This window comes from Mesoplodon mirus, assembly GCF_964341445.2.
Source record: "Mesoplodon mirus genome assembly, chromosome: 7".
Lineage (NCBI taxonomy): Eukaryota > Metazoa > Chordata > Mammalia > Artiodactyla > Ziphiidae > Mesoplodon > Mesoplodon mirus.
In genome coordinates, this window is record NC_138983.1 from 89,305,222 (window position 1) to 89,322,580 (window position 17,359).

At 42.8% G+C, this 17,359-nt stretch overlaps 1 long non-coding RNA gene across 2 annotated transcripts in view; it reads right to left on the minus strand.

Annotated features, from left to right (window-relative positions):
• Positions 1–17,132, minus strand: part of LOC309807706 — a 56,731-nt gene extending 39,599 nt beyond the window's left edge. For both annotated transcript variants that reach the window (XR_014294644.1, XR_014294645.1), the window contains exon 1: positions 16,652–17,132. This is a non-coding gene — a long non-coding RNA (uncharacterized lncRNA). The remainder of the gene's footprint in view (positions 1–16,651) is intronic.
• Between the last annotated feature and the right edge of the window lie 227 nt (positions 17,133–17,359).

Sequence of the window (17,359 nt, forward strand, 5' to 3'; positions counted from 1 at the left end):
CAAAGCTGGGGGTATGACATGCACTGATCTCAGACTATACTACAAAGCTATAGTAATCAAAACAGTATGGTATTAGCATAACAACAGACACATAGGTCAGTGGTATAGAATAGAGAGCCCAGAAATGAACCCACAGTTATGTGATCAATTAATCTACAACAAAGGAGGCAAGAACATACAATGAAATAAAGACAATAAATGGTGTTAGGAAAATTGGACAACTACTTGCAAAAGAGTGAAACTGAATTATTTCCTTATACCATATATAAAAAGAAACTTAAAATGGATTAAAGACTCACATTGAAGACCTGAAACCATAAAACCCCTAGGAAAAATACATTGACATCGATCTTAGCAATATTTTTTGGGGGTCTATCTCCTCAGGCATGGCCAACAGAAGTAAAATTAAACAAGTGTCATTATATCAAACTGAAAAGCTTTTGCAGAGAGGAGAAAACCATCACAAAATGAAAAGGTAACTTACTGAATGAAAGATTTTTTCAAATGATATATCTGATAAGGAGTTAATATCCAAATTATCTAAAGAAATCATACAATTTAATATCAAAGACCCCCAGATATTCCAATTTAAAAATGGGCAGAGAACCTGAACGGGTTACTTTTTAAAGTGTTTGATACAGTACTTAGATGCATTCTTTTTTCATTAGCCTTGAATATCAATACTCTTAACATCTCCGTTTATAAATGAAGAAATTAAGGAATGGAGAGATAAATGACTTGTCTAAGGTACAAAGCTTATTACAAAAAAGATTATACTAAACCAGACCTCTGATTCAGATTCCTATACTTTAATCATTATGGCTTACTGCAGAAGATTAGAGACAGAATTTGACATTGAAAGCTTAGATTCCAGTTTTTAATGAGACTTCTTCACCATGCCTTTATGTCTAAGGGAAAAAATTCTGGTCTGTACTGCCATTAATGATAATACTGCTTTAGAGAAATGTTCTGGAGGGAAAGGATATTATTCAAATTTATTTTTAAAGTTTTTCTTTGGTTTGACTTTGTTTCTTAATTTTCTCATGCTAGGATGGGAGGGCAAACAAAACCTAAACTAACAATACCAACTATACGTGTGTGTGTGTGTGAGTGTGCCTGTACTTGTAAGTATGAAAATACAACTTACAAGAAAAGGCAAGGCCAGAATCTATAAGGCTAAGGATTTTGACTTTATCTTAGATGCAAGAGAAAGCAATTAAATGAAAAGATAGTTGTGTAGATACTAGGCTGTTCAAGTAGAGCAAAGGAGAAATGGTAGTGGCTAAGATGGTGGCAATGAAGATGAAGAGAAACATTATATAAGTGATGAGAGAGAAAGAGATGAGATTCCAGAGGACCTAATGATGCAGTCTATGCAGAAAGTGAAGAAAAGGAAGGAACTGAGGATCATTCCCAGGTTTTTGCATGGAGTTACTTTTTGTGTGAATCATGGCACCATTCACTGAGGAAGAAAAGATTTGCAGGATGGAAAAGTTTGGAAGAAGGAATAATTGAAGTTTCATTTTAGATATCTTAGTTGTAGAGACGTCAAGCAGTGTTCCTCATATTTCTCCAATGAAAAGAATCACCTGGGGATCTTACTGCACATATGGATTATCACCTTTTCTGCTAGAACTTCTGGTTTGGTAGTCTGAGTTGAACACAAAGTACTAGATTTTCTCACACTGCAGAAGAAAAAAAAACACACTGAAGGAGGTGGGAAAGAGCTAACCTAAGTAACTTTGGAAAACAGTATTTTAATATACTGTAATTAACCATGCACAATATATACTGAAAAGCTACAAGACAAAAAGAAATGTACACAAATACTGAACTTGTTAGTAAATTTATTTTTCACACGTGTACAGGTTAATGATTTTTAAATATTTTATGTGTATTCCAGAATTGAGCAAATGAATAGACTGCAAATAATGAGAACCAGGTTTCTAATTGTTAAAGAGTGACAAATAAGGAAAGGGTAAGGGAGGCTAGAACAAACCCTGTGCTGTTGCATTGGAATCAAGGTATCAATGTGAATTCATATATCAATTTGAAGTTATATATATATGTAGATAGACAGATGATAATGTGTGTGCGTGCACACGTGTGTGTATATACATACACACCCAGATAGATAATATGAAAATAGAGATACTTGTATATTTTTATGTATTCGTATATATATTTTTAGCTCTCTCTGATGAAAACACAATGAGGTAGCTTGGATAGTGATAAATCCACCTCATACCAAGATTCTGGTTTCTGAATACCATTATTAATGCAAGGAACAAGAACTCCATGGAGAAATGACTGATTCAAGGCTGAGACAGAGGAAAGTAAAAGATGGGTCTGGAGCATTTTGTGGTGTCAGAAAGTGAGATATTACTCCAAAAATTGTATGGCCATGTAGGAAAAATATAGGAGACAGCTGGAAGGAGTACCAGTGACCAAATATGGAACACTTTGAGAAACAAAACTATTAATGATAGTAATAAATTTTAACCCGTAGAATAAAATAATTATCCACAAGTTCATACTGATGTATGTATATATATGAACAAATAACCAGATAAATACATAAATGAAGGAGAAGAACAGCTCTTTCTTATACTCAAATTATAGTTAATAAATGTAGAGGGAATGATGGGAATAGAAAATGAACAATCATCAAACACCACAGTAATGGGTGGAGTCAAAAATTATTGAGGGATGCTAAAATTAGTATGGGAAAATTAAACAAGAAGCAGAATATTTGAACAATCTCAAATAATTACAAAGGGAAAAATAGTGATTTTGCAGCTATCATTAGAACTAAGTCATCAAAGTTAGCATCCCCAGTAGTGAGACATACAGATTTGTTTGTACCTCTAATATGTACTGAAAATGGCATAATATCTCTCCTGAAGTGTTCTTGTCAAGAAATACATATCCTCAGTCTAACCATGAGAAAATATCAAACAAACCCTATCTGAGAAAAATTCTACAAAATGACTGGCTAAGATTTTCCTTTAGTTCAAGGTCATAACAGACAAAAAAAGACTGAGGAACTATCCTAGATTAGAGAAGAATGGGGAGATATGACAAGCAAATGCAATAAGGGATCCTAGATTTGAATCTGGACCACAAGACAATAGGCAATATTTGAATACGAGTCTATAAATCATTAGTAGCATTGTGACAATGTAAACTTTCTGCTTTCAATAATTATACTCTAGTAATAGAAAATGTTAACATTTGGGGAAGCTGAGTAAAGGGTATATGGGAACTCATACTGCTATGTTTGAAGTTTTTTGATAAATAAGATTTGATAACACAGTTTTATAAAAACTTAGTTTGGACATTTCTGAACCTCTTTTTTGTTTCCTTATGGAAGAAAGTTGCTTGTTTAGGGATAATACTAAATCAATGGGGTAAGATTTACACAGGACCAACCCTAACATTCATAGTGTGTGGCGCAGGAAACAACTTTGAATGGCCATTTCAAGGAACAATATACTTAAGTGTATACAATGAGTAAAATGGATGAACTACACAAATTAATGAGTTGAAAAACCATAGAATCATAGAATTTTCTCACTGTAAAGGCTCTTACTTTCATAACTTTTCAGTTCCTATGGGTAAATACCAAAGAGCAGGATTACTAGATCACTGTATGGTAAAAGTACGTTTATTTTGTAAGAAACTGCCAAGTATCCCGCTAGCCACAAGTGAGAATTCCAATTGTTCTGCATCACCACCAACTTCGGTATTTCAGTTTGGGGATTTTAGCCATTTAAATAGGTGTGTAGTGGTATCTCATTATCGTTCTAATTCAAAATTCACTGATGACATGGAATGTGTAGCATCTTTTCATATGCTTATTTGCCATGTGTCTATTTTCTTTGTTTAACCATAGTAGTTTTGTTGTTGTTTTTTTTTAACCAAGGCCTGCTAACTCTTGTCCTCCTATGTCTATTTATGTTGTCTTTTTTCTTTCTTTCTTTTTTTGAACTTTTGATCATTTAGTCTTTTTCCTGGTTATGTCCAATTATTTTTTATACTAAAACTGGGCTTAACTTATTTTAGGAAACTATAAAGATACCTCCACATTCTGGATGTTGTTATCTTTCTCTTGAAAAGATTTACTTTGGCCCATGACAGACAGTTACTATAGGGACTGGTAACCTTAGTCCATTCTCAGTTTGAGCTCATTCAAAGCCGTTTTTCAGTCTGTGTGAAGGTTGGTCTATTCCTGTCTTGTCCTTCCTCTACGGGTGTTGCCCTTTGGGATTACCATGTGAAAGTTTGGATTCTCCCTATTCCCAACTACCCTTGTATTTGTTAGGCTTTAAATGTAATGGTTCCCACAGCCCTGTGAGACTAAAGATACACTTAGCTTGTCATTCCACTAGTTGTTGCCTTTAGCCTGAGCTGTTGCCCATTGGCTTCTGTGGTTAGAGTCTTTTGAACTCCTTGGCTTTTCAGTTCGTAGGCTGTAAGATTTGAATCAGCAAATGCCCAAAGGAGAAAAGCTGCACCCAATGTCAAGCTTGTGTATGTGTTTCCCTTCTCTCCACAACTTGGCCCACGTCTTGGTGTCTCTCTAACATTCAGATGGCAGCGAACAGATGTTTTCTTACTTTATCCAGCTTTTCTAAAATTTCTTTAGACTTCACCTGATCTTATGTTATTATTGAACTATCATCTCAATTACCCCTAGGAAGAAAATTGACAATTTTATGTTTTATTTTTTTATTTTCTATATTACCTCAGTTTCTGTAGAGACCTTTTACCTCACTGTTCGGTCTAGTTCCTGTGTTAGCAGTAAGATGGAGATAAGGTGGAGACTAAGAATACTGGGGGGAAATCACTGATGAATGATATGTCTCGTTCTTTTTGTTTTTCCTCTCCTTATTTATTACTCTGGCAGCCTACACCTGCCTTTCTTCATTTGACCCAGTTGCCCAAATAAGAAACCCACTCTGGTAAAGACGTGACTTTACTCTCATGAATGTCTGCATGTTAGGATTAGCTAGATGATGAACACCATGCCAGAGTTCTTTGTGTGAGACTTTTGCAGACTTTTGTTAGCCCTTTAGTTTGCCTCTTGCCAACGCTGCTCAGATTGTTGAGGTTTTCTAAGATTCTGTAGGTCAAACCTCTCTACCTGCATACCAGATGAGCCCTTCTCTCTTTCCTGACTTCACTTGTGGGAGGTTAGCCCTCGGTTCTTCTTTTTCCCCATCCAATCATAATTGTTCATGAATTCCAAAAGGCCCTCAAAGTATCTGTCGTCCCTTTCTCTCTTCTCTTTTTTATCAACACTGTTAAATATTAACCATATATTTGCATAACTCTTTCTTACTTACAGTGGAATATTGGAAGGCTCGATCATTAAGTGTGAGCCCCACCAAACTAGGACTCATACAACACTCTCCTCCAGGCCAAAACTTTTGATATCCACTGGGTTTTTTTAATACTATCTTATATGTATCTAAATTTGTAAGGATTTAGTTAATGCCTGAGTTATGTGACAATAAGAAATCAGTCAAATCAGCACTACAGAAGTGCAGCTTAGACCTAGGGACCGGAACCAAGGACCACAAAAACCTGTTAACCAATAAGTTTCACTTGTACTTCATGTTTAACAACTGCTGAGGGTGAATGGGAAGTGAGGGAAAAAGAGTTTAACTTCATATCACAGAAACTTGCACTAAAATGAAGAGGAAAATGACCCAGTTCCTGGTTCAAGTCACTGTAATCTGCTTCAAGAAATAATAACAGCACACAAGGAAAACAAACACTATATGATAGGAACAATGGATAATTAATTACCAGATCAGGGAGGACAGATTACACTTGCTATGGGATTTCATTAAAGAAGGATTCCAAAAAGTACTGGCTTCTTCTGAGAAGACTTCTCAGAACAGGTAGCATTTAAACTGAGTCTTGAACAAGTATATAGAGGGTAGGGAACAGGCCTTCCGGGCAAGGAACAGGCACAGTGTCAGGAATGGCACAAAGGGCTTCTGGAATAGGGGACAAAACTGGCTGAACACAGGACTGCTACGTGTTGGGGAATATGGGGGAAGGCTGGCTGAGGTTGGTTAAATGAAACATAATTAGACGGAAGAGAAAGTAGGTGCAAAGACACACGGAAGACTGTAGAAAGCCCCTGAAGATGGAGGTCAGCATAATAATATGAAGAACTCAGTGGTACTTTGACACTGTATGAATGTCTAGGTTTAAAAAAATCAGGAAAACACAATAAAAGAATAAACTACTGATATAATGATATGTAACCAGAGGCCAGATACCAAAGAATACACACTGTGTGTTTCCACGTATGTCATATATGGTGATAGAGGTCAGCTTACGTGTTGCCCTGGGAGAGTATGGAACAGAAAGAAGTAACAGAGAACCGTGTAGGGTGTTAGAAATATTTTATAATATCTTGATCTGGTGTTGGATACATGGGTGCATAGAGATGTAAAAATTCAGTTATTAGCAATGCAGTTAACCTACTAGAGTTTTTTTAATATATGCGTACATTAAAAAAAAACTCTAGTAGGTTAATTAGGCTGTCAGTTGTGTGAAGTAAATTTTGGTCAAGGAATAGCCAAGGTAGTAATGCAGTAATAAGTTATAAATGTACTCACTGTGCTCTAGAATGTCACAATTGGAATACAAGAAATATGTGTAAGAAAAAAGACAAATATTCAATATTGATGGTTGGATGAGCTGAATAAGTTAGATCACTCTACTTTCAATTTAAGAACTTGGCCAGTGTTTGGATACCTTCGAACAAAGAAAAAAAAGAAATACAATTTTTATTACGCATATGCTATGTATCAATCCCTGACTTCTATTTTGACACATATAAACATGGGAAATATTGCACCTTGTAACTGAGACAATGAAGATGAGTGAGGTAGCTGGTTTTGACACTAGAGGCTGAGAAAACCATCAGCTCATAATCGTAAGAAGTCTGAAGTCGGAGGAAAAGAATCAAGAGGAAATAGTGGTAAGTGCCAGGAGCTTCTGGAAACTACATCAGAGATGAAGACTCCAGGATTGTTGAGCTTTCTAAGAGTCCCAATAACTCAGATAAAAACAGAGGGCTTAAAACTGAATCCTGGGGATATATGTATGCATATAGCTGATTCACTTTGTTACACAGCAGAAACTAACACAACACTGTAAAGCAATTATACTCCAATAAAGATGTAAAAAAAAAAAAAAACTGACTCCTGCAAAGTAACAATTGTTACGACAAACAGTAAAGAATTATAAGAAGAATAATCACATGCCTGTCCCAACAAAGAAATATCCTAAGCTCCATCTCACCATTTCTCCGATTGGCCTTTCACAAAATACAGTCCCATCAGCTGAATATAGGTTTGTCAAGTAACTGTGAGTAAGACTGAATTAAACAAAAATAAATCAATTCCTTCCTCCAAAACTTTTCAGAGTATGTAATGAAACAAAGTGAAACTTGAATTTCATGTCGGGATGTAGAGTACAGTTCTTCCCAAATGCTTCTGTCTTGTAACTACATTAACATCATCTAAAACCAGTGTTCTGCAGGACAGAGATTGTGAAACGCTGCTCTCATCGTGTAAGATATCAAGTCTTTCTGAAAATCCATTCTTCCTTCTGCCCTTTCTCCTGTTGTCCCTGTCACCTGGAATGTCTGTCCTAAGCTCCACCTGCCAAAACCCTACCCATTTTTAGGATCCAAGAGATAATAAAAGGCTTACATTACTGAAAGGCAGAGAAAGAAATCCCTTCCTAGGGATCTACATTTCCTTCCTAGGGAAAAGAAAAATTGTAAAGTATACCACAGTGACCTTAAGTCTATGAATGGAACTATGTTGTGTTACTTTGAGTTCTGTAAAAGTCAATGTGCTACAATATACATGGATATGAATGTTTGATCTCTTACAAGTAGAACTTGCTGATAACTTTCATCATGAGTGAGGTTAATGATTAAGGGAGCCATTGTATTTGGCTCAGCCCTTATAACTAGGGAATATTAAAATTGGAAAGGTCCCTAGATATTAGCAAATCTATCCACCTCCTATTCTAAGTAAGGAAACTGAGACCTTCATAGATTGGATACTTATATTAACAAAGGAAAAGGATATAAGATTGGCATATAATCTACCTTTTAGATTAAGAATTTTGAGATTTTTATAGACTACTAGGACATTATGTCCACTGATATTGAGACAATGTGTTTCTTTTATTAATTAATTTATTTATTTTTGGCTGTGTTGGGTCTTCATTTCTGTGCGAGGGCTTTCTCTAGCTGCGGCAAGCGGGGGCCACTCTTCATCGCAGCGCGCGGGCCTCTCACTGCCGCGGCCTCTCTCGTTGTGGAGCACAGGCTCCGGATGCACAGGCTCAGCGGCCATGGCTCACTAGGCCCAGCTGCTCCGCGGCATGTGGGATCCCCCCAGACCAGGGCTCGAACCCGTGTCCCCTGCATTAGCAGGCAGACTCCCAACCACTGCGCCACCAGGGAAGCCCCGACAATGTGTTTCTTAGTCATCATTTCCTATTGCACTGACCAAGCGAGGTGCCAGTCAGTAGTTGTACAAAGGGAAAAAGAAAACTTTAGAAACTCCCAATTTATATACACAGGGAAATTCATCATTCATGTTATTTAAGCTAACTGGATGCAGTTTATCAGCTACATTGAGGAATGGTGAAGTGAAGTGTCTTTACAATTAACATGTTAGTTTGTGTCATGACCTCCCTGGTGTTCAAGTGAGTTAACGGTTAGCACTCAACTAGGCACTTAAGAGTCCATTATAAATCTGGACTAAACATTTATTTGTGGCATCTTTATTCTTCTTTGGTGCCCTTAGGCAGAATTAGCCCTCTTATGTTTTGATAAATGCAAGTATTAAACAGGACTAAGGTTTCACAAGTTCTTTGGCCTAAACATGGGGGTAAGGGAGACCAATGAGCTGGAGTACTTCTAGATTTAAGAATGGTCAGATTGAGGAAGAAGAGTCTTATGCCAGAGGTGAAAGAAGACTGATTATAATTACCTATTTTTAAAAATTCCAACCCTTTTCAATGTTCTAAAGTGATCAGGAAGTACATGGGTATGCTAGGAAGTAAGGGAGTCAAGCAAGAATATTCTCTAAGAGTTTGTGGATGGCAATGAAGAGGAAAGGAAGATAGAGACAATCCTGGAAAAGGTTTTGGTTGGCCATAATAATGAAGTCAGAAGGAGAAGAAGAAGAAGAAGAAGAATGACACATGCAATGGGAAAGAGAAAGCAAGAATAGAGAAGCAAAAGGGAGAGTAGAAAAATGAGACAAATTTGGAGAAGGAAATGAGGAAGAAAACTGGGTGAAAGAAGGAAGCACTGATGGTAGACCACCTGACACTCAAACATTAACACGATGCACATTTAAGATGTGCCATCAACGGCCATGGTCATTACCCTCAAATAGTTTACAGTATGTGTTTCAGAGACATTTATAAATTGAAAATGCCATTAAAATAAGTGCCAGGGTATAAGTATTCATGGAATTGTATGGGAGAATAAAAAGTCCCCCATCAAAGAGCCTTCTGAGACATCGGAAAAAAAGGAAAAACCTAAAGAGCATAAGACTCTTCCTATTTTCATTTCCAATGATACATCCCAATCTTGATGATCAATCAGCGATTTAAATATCAACTATAAACACAGTATTTTACGAGCTGCTATGCAGTATACTATACTAGAGCAATAGAACAGAGAGGACCTCAAACCCTCTGTTCCCTCAAATTGAAAGGCACGCTTCCTGACCTCTCCAGACCACTACTGGACACAGGGAACACACACTAATGTTTCAGGACCCCAACCAGCAGTCACCTGCTTAGTGATTACTTCCATGACACACCCTCACTAACACCACTGACTTTCCTGCTCCTACGGGACATGACACATATTTCCTATTTTAACACATACCACAGTGCATTATGATTGCAGGTAGATGTTCTAACAACTTAAAAGAGAATGATGACTTTTTTGCTCTTTACATCTTGTTATTTCCCTACTCATAATATTTCTTGAAGAGAAACCATAAAAATATAAACAAAAACAAAAAACAGATAATATACAAAACGGGTGCTTTGCACCTTAACACAAACTTAAGTAAAATTAGTTCTGACAGTATCCGGCATGACAAACTTCCATGGTACAAATGAGAATGGACCAAGGTTTGAGCAGGTACAGGAGACAATCCAGGCATGAACAACACCAAGGAAAGGTAGACAGGAAGTAACATGGTGTGTAGGAAATCACGAGACCAGTCTGATGGGAAGAGACTTAAACAAGACTGAAACTCACTTTCTAAACCTCCATCTCCAATTGGACAATTCACAAGACACAGGTGCACCAAAGTGGCCAAATATTCAATCCCTTTAATGGGGAGGAACAGTTTAAAATTTTATTGCTTTAGTTTGCCCAAAAGCAACTATCAAATGTTGGCAGGACACAATGAAGGCTCACGTTTGTTAACATAGTGAAGTCTCTCTCTCACACAACTAGCCCACTTGGCTCCACGTTCCTTAGCGCACCCGATGCACTTACACAGCATTGATGGGCTTTACACAACTGGAAGGTCACATCTTTATTTCTTATTGCAGGAACACAACATCTGGAAACTTTATTTCTATCAGAAGCTAAAGCAAAATTATTGTAAAAAGAGTCATTTAAACCATACATTTTATCACCGTTAAAAAGCATCTGCTCTGTGCTAAGGATTAGAAATGACTCCTGTCCTTAAAGCCTCATTAAGGAGGCAGATCTATAAAGTCAAAATTTCAATCACATGAGATAAAGCACAGAAGTGCCTATGGAGGCCAAAAGTTATATCTAAGTGACGGCTTCATGATAACCCTGAAGTACAGTCTGGAAAGATGAGGCTATGCAGAGGTGGAGTAGGAGGTACATTAACTGCACAGGGAGCACCTGTGCAAAGACACTCAAGCCTGACACCTGCTGGGCACTGTAAATACTGCAGGTGGGGATGACTAAAGACCAGGGGTCCAAGTGTGAGAAGAGACAGAAATAAAAATAGAGATGTTGGCCCAAGCAAGCCTGGGAGAGAGCATGGCTTGTATCCCACAGGTGATGAGGCCTGGGGCTACCACTGGCTGAGTAAGGGTGCCTCCGCTGATTAGAAAAAGGCGCCCCGCAGCTGAAGGACCAATTAGATAAAGGGAGTGATCACAAAAAGCTCCCCTTCCTCAGGGCCAAAGAGCCCCAGGAGGCTTGGCAAAGCACAGTTCAGATTACAGGCCTCTGTGCAGAGCACACGCTGGGCGGCTAGTATGCACTAACTCTGTGTGGGCAAGCCATTAGCAGCATTATTTTAGGCATATCTTGTCATGTTAGAAGATCACTCAACCCGAGTAGGCAGATGAACTTAGAGGAACTGAGACCAGGGGCCGCGAAACCACCCAGGAGTTTCTGCCATAGTCGGGGCAAAATGTAATGTGGATGAAGAAGCAAATTTAGGAGGAGGCCAAAATTTACAAGCTAGACCCACTGGATGAAAGTCATAAAGAAAGTTCAGTGAAGGAATTCTGAAGAGAATGGGCTCTACAATAAATTTTTCTTACATTCAATGTAAAATATTAGGCAAAATTAAGTACAGTGGCTTTTAAGGTCCCTTCCAGCTCTAATTTCTTATGATTTCTAACTTATTACTCTGGTTAAGTAAAGTCCCTTCAGAGGTACAGAACAGTTCCTACACCTGAATGGGATGCAAAGAATAATCTGACTTCTCTTCACCAGGGGATGAGTTGAACTGTCCTTGCAGAAGAGGTAACACATGGTGAGAACCCCAGATCCTAGAAAAGGGCCAGGCACACGATAAGTATTCAGCTTTTTGAAAACAAATGAACAATCATTTCCTCTCCTAGATCCTCACACCCTTTCTCTGCTGGCTGCTTTCTTTCAGCTTATAAACTTCCTCAGTATACCCACTTAAAAAGCCCTCAGACCTATGATTCTTTGGATCTTCTTGTGGGTAACCTAAGTCTCTCCCATGCCTTCAAACACCTCTCCTCCGCAAAAGCACAGATCTGAACCTTGGGCCCAGACCTGTCTACCAGGCCCCTCTAAAGCACTGAAGATGAAGTAAGATCCTCTTCCCACCCCCAATACCTTCCTACTGTGCTCTGTATCTCTCAAAAAGATGCAGCTGTAAACTGTCACCCACGCTTGCTGCCCTCCCTTTTCTAACTGGTCACCAGGCCCCACCCATTCTCTCTCAGATCTGCAAAATCCAGTCCAACCTTTTATAACTTAAGTGGGAACCTTAGATTACAATTCACCTTGCACCCAATCAAGTGCCTTGCACATGGAGGTCCGAGTAAGTCTCTAAACCAGAAGTCCATCTCACTGTTCTTCAGGGTTTCCCACAGCCTTCAGGATAAACATCTAAACTTCTGACAGGACAAACAAGGCCCCCTTCTCTTGGGCCCCACTAAGTTTCCAGTATCAACTCTCATTTCTTTCCCAAACCCTGAGTTCCAGTCCTATACCTTAGTTTTGCCATATTTTCTTATATTTCTCAAACTTTGACACACACTGCTCCCTCCTGCCACCCCAGGAGCTTCTACATATCCTTAGAAAGGATGGCACCTCCTCCAAGAAGCCTACCCTGAACTTTCCCTTCCAAGATTCTGTGCTCTGCAAAGGGGAAAGGTGGGGGGGAGGGATACATTAGGACTTTGGCGTTAACATAGACACACGACTCTATATCAAATAGATCATCAACAAGGACCTACTGCACAGCACAGGGAACTCTACTCCATAGCCTGGAACAAACTGTGCGGGAAAAGAATCTGAAAAGGAATGGATATATGTATAACGGAATCCCTTTACTGTACGCCTGAAACTAACACAATATTGTACATCAACTATCCTCCAATATAAAATAAAAATTAAATTAAAGAAAAAAGAGATTCTGTGCTCTATAGCACCAGAACTCACTTCTTCCAGAGCACTGACTACTGTGCTTGTGTTTACCTGCCGCCCAGTAGAAGGGAAGATTACCTAGGGCAGAAGCATCGTCTCCAGCAGCCCTTGGTTCTGACAACTCATTCAAGTGCCGGGATACTTTACACACATAACCTGCTTAATTAATTCTAAGAACCCACAGAAAGAGTGGTTATTAATGTCATTTTACAAGTGTGGGGATTGCAGTTCAAAAGTAACCTGCCCAGGCCACAGACAGCATAAGCCCTGGAATTCAAACCCTAAGCTGCCTTCACACCAGTGCTCTTTCCACTATATGATACGACTACTGAAAAACAGATTTTTTTTTCCTGAGCCCTGTTTTAATGGAAAGGAAATAAAGCTGGGATATACCAATTTCCTAATCGCTTTGGCGTGTACCAGGCAAAGTCGTTCAACAGACCAGGTAATATCTATGGAACAATTAACGATGCTCCAAACTGTCCTAAGTGTTCTACATTGTAGGGTCTACAAGCATTAACACAGTTCGACCTTGTAACCTCCAGAGAGAGTGAGTCCTGTTCAGCCCATGCTACAGATGAGAACACTGAGACCTAGAAGCCTTAGAGCACTCGGCCGGGGTCACCGAGCCGGCAGGAGTCCTAGGCCGCACGCCCCATCTAGCGCACGCACACCCGGACACTGGGCACCGGTTCTAGTGCCCACCCTCCACCTTGCACCATCTAAAACCCCGCTTCGCAGCGCCCACACAAGAGCCCCTGGAAGCGGGAAGTACAAAGCTGTCTCAAACAGATGAACCAGTTTGCAGGGCAGAAGTTGAGACACGGATGTAGAGAACAAACATATGGACACCAAGGGAGGAAAGCCGTGGGGGGTGGGGATGGTGGTGTGCTGAACTGGGCGACTCGGATTGACGTGTATACACTGATGTGTATAAAATTGATGACTAATAAGAACATGCTGTATAAAAAAATAAAATAAAATTCAAAAATCAAAAAAAAAAAAAGAATACTGTCTACTGTCCTCTGCGCCCCCTGGAACACTCACTGTAAATATCCAGGAGGTGCTTGCAGAATGAATGAATCCATGAACAAACAAGCTCACTCATTTCAAACGTGCAGTCACATGCGAAATCTGACCTTCTGAGAAGTTAAGCTTCTGGAAGGAGCCCATTTTCTTAATGTATTCAGCATCGAGTCATCACAAAATATGAACTCTTATAAAGTACTGGCCCCTCACTTCCCATGAGAAAGCAAAATTCCTCAGCAGGGAAATGGGAGGGTAGCAGACATTACCCGCAAAGCTTTAGGAAGGCTGCGGCTCGCTGAGCACGTCACTAGGGCCCCTGACCGCCTGCCTGGTAGTAGGACAGACACACCAGGAACGGCTGCTGACCGGCAGAAAGAGCGCCCGGCCAGGCAGGCAGCACACCCCGCACCCTGCCAAGCGAGGTCTGGCCAGCAAGGGAACGACTCTCTCCACTGCAGAACCGCCCACCACTAGAAAGCCAGGTCCTGCCACGGCCTGGACACACGAGGCCTTCCTTACAAGGGTTACACATCTGTGGCCTTGCTCTGCCTCGAAGAAAAGACAGTGACGGCGACAACGTGACCATCTCCAGATGAACTTTCAACTTCGTTTCAAGTGCCTGGGTGCTGGGTCACAGTGGATTTCTAAACTCTTCCAATATTCAAAAATACCAATTTCTAAGATGCAGAAGGGGTGTTAAACATACACTTAGCACAGACCCCAGTCCCACTCCTGAGTATTTTCTCAAGTGAGGTAAAAACCCAAGTTCACATGGAAACCTGCCCTGGGATGTTTACAGCAGCTTTATTCCTGATCCCCTCAAAACTGGAAACATCCCACAAGTCCTGCCACCCGCACGCGAATGGACAAACGGAAAATGGAATACAACACAGCCAGAAAAAGGAGTGGCTTCTCATACCCGCAACAACAGGGATGACGGACTTCCCTGGTGGTCCAGTGGCTAAGACTCCACACTCCCAATGCAAGGGGCCCGGGGTCCATCCCTGCTCAGGGAACTAGATCCTCCACGCCGCAACTAAAACATACTGCACGCGGCAATGAAGATCCCATGTGCCGCAACAAGACCCAGCACAGCCAAGTAAATAACTACCTAAATAAATATTTAAAACAACAGCAAAAAAAACAAACCCGGGAGGAATCTCGCATAGGTTTTGCTGAGCCAAAGCAGCCAGAATCAAAAAGCTACATGCTGTTGTTCCGTTTATCTGACTTTCTGGAAAAGCCAAAACCTTAGGGACGGAGAGGAGATTAGTGGCCAAGAGGCTAGAGGCACCCTGGCGCCAAAGGGCAGCAAATGGGATGACAGGATTGCTCTGCCGCCTGATGGCGATCAAAACTCCTACAACTGTGCACTACAAGTGAACTATGCTTCACGGCTACTAAGGACACACAAATTCGTACATTTTGAAAAATGTGCCGGCCAGCCATCCCCGGCATGACAAGTGCAGTAAGAGGGGCGGGGAGGCGAGGCAAGTGGATCAGCTGGAGTTCTGAAGGTTCTCCCCACTTTCAGTTTCCCTCCCCTGGCATGTCTCCCCGCCCGGCCCACTGCTGCTCAGGCCGCCCACCCGGGCCGCCTGGAGTTACCCAACCGGAAAAGCCAGAGCCCAGGCTCAGCCGCGCCTCCAGGCACAGGAAGGGCAAAAATAGAAAGCGCCAGTGCGCAGTGGAGGGCTGGAAACCCTCGGACCTCAGATAACTGCGGAGAACCGGGGCTCGGAGTCAACATCGGCTCCAGGCGGTCCCAGCGTCCCGACCCCGGCCGCGACACACTTTCCACAAAACTGACACACACGCGCGGGTCGCGCGGGCTTCCCCGCCGGGTCGCCTGGAGGCCGGTCTCCCGCAAGCTGAGCGCACGAAAGGGCGCCCCAAAGGCGCCGGCCCAAGCCGCCCGCTGCGCTTTCCCTCCGGAAGGTGGGCTGCGGGGCCCAAGCGTAAACCCGGAGACAAGGTACACGCGCACCACGCCGCCACAGGGGACGAGAGGCCGGGCGCCCACCTGGCCGGACACCCTGCATTTCTGCAATCACCGGACTTGTGTGTAAATTTCCCTTTGGCGTGTCATTTTCCAAAGGCCACTCAAGATCAGGACAGCACGCCTCCTCTCCAAGTGTCCTGCCAGCCCACCCACTCAAGATCAGAGGGACAAAATGCCTAACTAAAACAAAACAAAACAGAAACACAAAAAACTGGAGAGAGGGAGGAAAGGGTGCCCTCAAAAAAAAGAAACAAAAAACCTAAGCACGTTGACAGCGCTAAGAATAAACTACCAGGCAAAAGAAACCCTACATGTCAAATCCTAAAGTACAGAAGGGCAAGCCCGCCGGCAGTCCAGGCCCGGGGAGACCGGGGTCCCCAGCCCTGCAGAGCCAACCGCAGACCGGCTCGGGCGCCCCTCAGAAGCGCGGGGTCCCCGCGGCCGAGTCTGCGCCCCCGGCCGGCGCCGGCTCCCCTCTGCCCACCCTGCGCGCGGGGGCTGGAAAAGGCCGCGGAGAACCACGGCGGGGCGGGAAGGGGGGCTCCAAAGAAGGTCTGGCGACTCGAGTGGCTCCGTTTCTCGGTGGGCTCAGCGCCCGCCGTGGGGGAAGAGGGGCGGGGGTCCGGGAGGAGGGGACGGGTGGCACTTACGTAGAACGGCAGCGGCCACGGGCAGACGGCGGGCTCGGCCCCCACGAGCGATTCCAGCCTCAGCTCCAGCTTCTCCCCCATGTCTTCGCGCGCCGCCCCCGCACCGTGCTAGTCTGCCGGTTGGGGGAGGGGCGCGGCGCCGCCGGCGGGGGCGGAGCAAACAGGCAGGCGGGCAGTGAGGGGAGGGGGCCCGGCCTGGGCCTCAGCCGCCTCCGCCGCGCTCCTGTCCGGCCCCCGGCTCCCTCTTTGTGGTCACAGGCCCCGGGCCTCCAGCGCTGCTGCGAACTCAGGCCTGCGTGAGGTGAGCACAATGAGCCGGGGACCGGGCCGAACCACTCGCGGCGCGCGCGGCCCACCCTGTGGACACGCCCGCTCTCACGCACGCACGCACGCACGTCTTCGGCTGCCCCCAGCCACACCCACCGGCCCGAAGTGGGGACCCGAGGAGACCCCTCGGGGCCTGGGGTGGCGGGTTCGACTCCCGCCCTTGACGTACCGTGACACCCCCCCCCTCCCCCCCAATAAGAAGACTATAATTCCTCATTAAATATGACAGCTGGAATCCCGGCTTCTGTTCACAAAAATGCCGTGTATTTAGCCTATGCTAGGCACCAGACCGCGGACGCTCAGTACTGGCAAAAAAGGAAATGCCCTGCCCTCATGGCACTGCCATTTTAATTGGAATAGTAGAGACAATGGTCAAGGGAG